Source organism: Genypterus blacodes, unplaced genomic scaffold, assembly GCF_046128005.1.
Source record: "Genypterus blacodes isolate CSIRO-AG114 ecotype Tasmania unplaced genomic scaffold, CSIRO-AGI_Gbla_v1 ptg000036l_1, whole genome shotgun sequence".
NCBI lineage: Eukaryota > Metazoa > Chordata > Actinopteri > Ophidiiformes > Ophidiidae > Genypterus > Genypterus blacodes.
Genome location: NW_027466849.1, coordinates 5,238,354 through 5,244,985, shown reverse-complemented (window position 1 = coordinate 5,244,985; position 6,632 = coordinate 5,238,354).

Genomic DNA, 6,632 nt, shown 5'->3' with positions numbered 1-6,632 from the left:
TTAAGATGCATATTAATTCCAACCATATGTACAGTTTAATCACAGTCCGGGCACTAACTAAGGCCTGAAAACCTTTCTTTTTAAACAAGGATTTTTTTTAACACACTGTGTCATAGTTCTCTTGTTTAAACCTGTTTTAATTTTGCTGTACTCTGTAGCACTTTGGGATTGTTTTTAACTATGAAAAGTGCTCTACAAATAAAATGTATTATTATTATTATTAATGTGAGTTTGTGCTGTGACTCATTGATTTGTGCCTCTTGCAGACTCCATGCACCACATGCCACTTACACAGGACTCTGCTGAATCTGAGGCCATTAGCCAAAGACTGGTGCTGGGTGTGACAGCTGACAGTACAATGTGGATCTACCACAAGGTCCAGTATGCTCAACTCTTTGCTTAGCCAGTCGAAGCATGTCCAGAGCACTCAACCCTTCGGCCTAGAGCAGAGACTAGGATGGGAAAGGTAGGTAAACACACACACACACACACACAGCTGAACAGAGTCACCAATGTTAATCATCGTACATCTGTGTCACTCCTCTCAGCATGCTGGAATCGGTGGCAAGTCTAAAGAAGAAGACAAAGAAATGCCCGGCTGCAGAGAGCAGCACTTTGCAAGCAGCTCTTCCCGTTGGAATGTTAATTCATCTCTCTAAGGTGGAGCATGTTCTGCTCTTCAGCAGCACTTCACACAAAGTGATGCTCATTTGATGAGTTTATAGTGATGGAGCTGGCATAACACCGGAACCATGTGTTCTTGTATATAATGTATACAGGCATGTTTGTGATGAAGGCCCCTGAAGAGCTGGTGGACATCGAGAAGGACCTCAAAACCTCTGTGGATAAAGCGCAGGAGAAGAAGGCCAAGAAGAAAAAGAAGAAACAAGGTGAAACTGCACTTATTTAAGAGTTTGGAGCAAATATTCACGTGAACCCAAAGTAAATATACGAAAATACAGATACAGAACTTAAAGTTAAATGAGTAGTGCAAGGATATATGAAATGCAAGTTTTTACAGTATATAAAGTACAAGGTTTTTTCACAGTATGTGCAGTAAAACAAAGATAAACAAAGTGACCAGTGAAAGTGCATTCATCAGTGCAGTGGTGAGTTCATTCCGGGAGGGGTTGGCCAGTGTGTGTGCGAGGGGGTGGGGGATGGGGTCTGGCGAGTATGTGTGAATGTTTGTGAAGGAGAGTGGGGTGACGGAGGGCAGAGTTCAGCAGGGAGACTGCTGTGGGGAAGAAACTGTTCCTGAACCTGGTGGTTCTTGTACAGACTCCTGTAGTGCCTCCTAGAGGGCAGGAGGGCAAACAGTCTGTTTTGCCGGATGGCAGGAGTCTTTCTTTATTTTGGTAGCTCTCCTGAGACAACGCTTCCTGAAGGTGGTCTGAAGAGCAGGAAGGAAGTGAGGCGCCAGCCATGCGTTGGGTGGTTTTCACCACTTTCTGCAGCGCCTTCCGGTCAGCTACAGAGCAGTTCCCGTACCAAACTGTAATGCAGTTGGTCAGGATGCTCTCAACAGTGCAGCGGTAGAAGTTCATCAGGATCTCTGAAGATAGGCCGTTGCTGTGATGCCGATCTGCAAGTTTGGTGATCAGCTCAGAGGGGATGGCAGTGTCAAATGATGAACTGAAGTCTATGAACAGCATTCTTGCATATGTGTCCTGATTGTCCAGATGGCACTCTGTTAGGACCTGTTCACTCCGTCCTAACAGAGTGCAGCGCTATGGAGACTGCATCTTCTGTGCTCCTGTTCTTGCAATAAGTAAATTGTTGGGGGTCCAGGTTGGGGGGAAGACAGGATTGGAGATGTGCCAGAACCAGCTGCTCTAAGGACTTGGTGATGGTGGGGGTGAGTGCTACCGGGCGGTAGTCATTCAGACAGGTAGGGGAGGATTTTTGGGGAGCAGGTACGATGGAGGTGGACTTAAAGCAGGTTGGAACAACAGCATGGGCCAAGGACAGGTTGAATAAGTCCGACAGCTCCCCAGCACATGCTCTAAGTACACGTCCAGGGGTGCCATCGGGGCCTGCAGCTTTGTGCGCGTTGATTTTGCTCAACACTGCTCTGACATCCGTGGGGCAGAGTGATAGGGGTTGGTAGTCAGCGGTCAGCTCTGCTTTGGTTGCAGGCTGTAGGTTGTCCCTCTCAAAACAAGCGTAGAAGTTGTTCAACTCGTTGAGAAAGGAGATATCAGAGGAGGGGGGCGCTGATCCCTGGATGCCTTGCCACACATGGGGGTTGGAGTTTGAGAAGTATTCCTCAACCTTCAGCTTGCAGCAGTGCTTGGCTTCCTTGACGCCCCGCTTCAGGTCAGGCCTGGCTGTACTGTAGGCTCGTGTATCTCCCGATCTGAAGGCGATGCTGCGGGCCTTCAGCAGGAGACAGACATTCCTGTTCATCCAGGGCTGTTAGGGCACATGGTGATCTGCTTCTGGGTGGTAAACATATGGTATGTGGTCCAGTACAGAACTCTCAATATCAGTGTGGGAGTGACAGGTTGCCTGGGTGGAAAACATATTCCAGTCTGTGTGCCTGAACCGGTACTGCAACACATCTGTCCCCTCAGGCCACACTTTTATTGTCTTTACTGTGGGTTTCACACATTGGATGAGTGGTGAATACTTGGGGAAGAGAAAAGTAGCAAGGTGGTCTGTTTGTCCTATGTGGGGGAGGGGTTTAGCCCTGTAGGCTCCAACCAAATTGGTGTAAACATGGTCCAGTGTCTTGTTTACTCTAGTGTGGCAGGAAACATGTTGATGAAATCTGGGGAGGACTGCACTACCACACAACCTTGTTTTTCACTGGACTTCTTAGGAAATTCCCAATGTTTACTATTGTTGTACATGAAGAAGACTTTGTTTGAAGAGGAACCACTTGTTTTACCCGTTTCTGATCCGTTGAACAAAGTTGCGTGTCAATGTTAGAACTTAAAAAAAAAAGAAAATAGAAATGGAAAATATGAAGGCATGTTGTTTTTATCTAGAGGTTTGTGGTACGAGTTTGCCACCTGGTGGTTGGACATGGCATTACATGAATGCGGTTTTATTTTTCAAAATCCGTTGGAATGATTAAAGTCCCCTGCTTTACAAGCTGACATCAAAAGCAGGAAACATGTTGATAAATCTGGGGAGGACTGCACAACCACACAACCTTGTTTTTCACTGGACTTCTTAGGAAATTCCTAATGTTTACTATTGTTGTACATGAAGAAGACTTTGTTTGAAGAGGAACCACTTGTTTTTCCCGTTTCTGATCCGTTGAACAAAGTTGCGTGTCAATGTAAGAACTTTAAAAAAAAAAGAAAATAGAAATGGAAATGGACTCTGTAGCACTTTGGGATTGTTTTTAACTATGAAAAGTGCTCTACAAATAAAATGTATTATTATTATTATTAATGTGAGTTTGTGCTGTGACTCATTGATTTGTGCCTCTTGCAGACTCCTCCTATCCATGCACCACATGCCACTTACACAGGACTCTGCTGAATCTGAGGCCATTAGCCAAAGACTGGTGCTGGGTGTGACAGCTGACAGTACAATGTGGATCTACCACAAGGTCCAGTATGCTCAACTCTTTGCTTAGCCAGTCGAAGCATGTCCAGAGCACTCAACCCTTCGGCCTAGAGCAGAGACTAGGATGGGAAAGGTAGGTAAACACACACACACACACACACAGCTGAACAGAGTCACCAATGTTAATCATCGTACATCTGTGTCACTCCTCTCAGCATGCTGGAATCGGTGGCAAGTCTAAAGAAGAAGACAAAGAAATGCCCGGCTGCAGAGAGCAGCACTTTGCAAGCAGCTCTTCCCGTTGGAATGTTAATTCATCTCTCTAAGGTGGAGCATGTTCTGCTCTTCAGCAGCACTTCACACAAAGTGATGCTCATTTGATGAGTTTATAGTGATGGAGCTGGCATAACACCGGAACCATGTGTTCTTGTATATAATGTATACAGGCATGTTTGTGATGAAGGCCCCTGAAGAGCTGGTGGACATCGAGAAGGACCTCAAAACCTCTGTGGATAAAGCGCAGGAGAAGAAGGCCAAGAAGAAAAAGAAGAAACAAGGTGAAACTGCACTTATTTAAGAGTTTGGAGCAAATATTCACGTGAACCCAAAGTAAATATACGAAAATACAGATACAGAACTTAAAGTTAAATGAGTAGTGCAAGGATATATGAAATGCAAGTTTTTACAGTATATAAAGTACAAGGTTTTTTCACAGTATGTGCAGTAAAACAAAGATAAACAAAGTGACCAGTGAAAGTGCATTCATCAGTGCAGTGGTGAGTTAATTCCGGGAGGGGTTGGCCAGTGTGTGTGCGAGGGGGTGGGGGATGGGGTCTGGCGAGTATGTGTGAATGTTTGTGAAGGAGAGTGGGGTGACGGAGGGCAGAGTTCAGCAGGGAGACTGCTGTGGGGAAGAAACTGTTCCTGAACCTGGTGGTTCTTGTACAGACTCCTGTAGTGCCTCCTAGAGGGCAGGAGGGCAAACAGTCTGTTTTGCCGGATGGCAGGAGTCTTTCTTTATTTTGGTAGCTCTCCTGAGACAACGCTTCCTGAAGGTGGTCTGAAGAGCAGGAAGGAAGTGAGGCGCCAGCCATGCGTTGGGTGGTTTTCACCACTTTCTGCAGCGCCTTCCGGTCAGCTACAGAGCAGTTCCCGTACCAAACTGTAATGCAGTTGGTCAGGATGCTCTCAACAGTGCAGCGGTAGAAGTTCATCAGGATCTCTGAAGATAGGCCGTTGCTGTGATGCCGATCTGCAAGTTTGGTGATCAGCTCAGAGGGGATGGCAGTGTCAAATGATGAACTGAAGTCTATGAACAGCATTCTTGCATATGTGTCCTGATTGTCCAGATGGCACTCTGTTAGGACCTGTTCACTCCGTCCTAACAGAGTGCAGCGCTATGGAGGCTGCATCTTCTGTGCTCCTGTTCTTGCAATAAGTAAATTGTTGGGGGTCCAGGTTGGGGGGAAGACAGGATTGGAGATGTGCCAGAACCAGCTGCTCTAAGGACTTGGTGATGGTGGGGGTGAGTGCTACCGGGCGGTAGTCATTCAGACAGGTAGGGGAGGATTTTTGGGGAGCAGGTACGATGGAGGTGGACTTAAAGCAGGTTGGAACAACAGCATGGGCCAAGGACAGGTTGAATAAGTCCGACAGCTCCCCAGCACATGCTCTAAGTACACGTCCAGGGGTGCCATCGGGGCCTGCAGCTTTGTGCGCGTTGATTTTGCTCAACACTGCTCTGACATCCGTGGGGCAGAGTGATAGGGGTTGGTAGTCAGCGGTCAGCTCTGCTTTGGTTGCAGGCTGTAGGTTGTCCCTCTCAAAACAAGCGTAGAAGTTGTTCAACTCGTTGAGAAAGGAGATATCAGAGGAGGGGGGCGCTGATCCCTGGATGCCTTGCCACACATGGGGGTTGGAGTTTGAGAAGTATTCCTCAACCTTCAGCTTGCAGCAGTGCTTGGCTTCCTTGACGCCCCGCTTCAGGTCAGGCCTGGCTGTACTGTAGGCTCGTGTATCTCCCGATCTGAAGGCGATGCTGCGGGCCTTCAGCAGGAGACAGACATTCCTGTTCATCCAGGGCTGTTAGGGCACATGGTGATCTGCTTCTGGGTGGTAAACATATGGTATGTGGTCCAGTACAGAACTCTCAATATCAGTGTGGGAGTGACAGGTTGCCTGGGTGGAAAACATATTCCAGTCTGTGTGCCTGAACCGGTACTGCAACACATCTGTCCCCTCAGGCCACACTTTTATTGTCTTTACTGTGGGTTTCACACATTGGATGAGTGGTGAATACTTGGGGAAGAGAAAAGTAGCAAGGTGGTCTGTTTGTCCTATGTGGGGGAGGGGTTTAGCCCTGTAGGCTCCAACCAAATTGGTGTAAACATGGTCCAGTGTCTTGTTTACTCTAGTGTGGCAGGAAACATGTTGATGAAATCTGGGGAGGACTGCACTACCACACAACCTTGTTTTTCACTGGACTTCTTAGGAAATTCCCAATGTTTACTATTGTTGTACATGAAGAAGACTTTGTTTGAAGAGGAACCACTTGTTTTACCCGTTTCTGATCCGTTGAACAAAGTTGCGTGTCAATGTTAGAACTTAAAAAAAAAAGAAAATAGAAATGGAAAATATGAAGGCATGTTGTTTTTATCTAGAGGTTTGTGGTACGAGTTTGCCACCTGGTGGTTGGACATGGCATTACATGAATGCGGTTTTATTTTTCAAAATCCGTTGGAATGATTAAAGTCCCCTGCTTTACAAGCTGACATCAAAAGCAGGAAACATGTTGATGAAATCTGGGGAGGACTGCACAACCACACAACCTTGTTTTTCACTGGACTTCTTAGGAAATTCCTAATGTTTACTATTGTTGTACATGAAGAAGACTTTGTTTGAAGAGGAACCACTTGTTTTTCCCGTTTCTGATCCGTTGAACAAAGTTGCGTGTCAATGTAAGAACTTTAAAAAAAAAAGAAAATAGAAATGGAAAATATGAAGGCATGTTGGTTTTATCTAGAGGTTTGTGGTACGAGTTTGCCACCTGGTGGTTGGACATGGCATTACATGAATGCGGTTTTATTTTTCAAAATCCGTTGGAATGATTA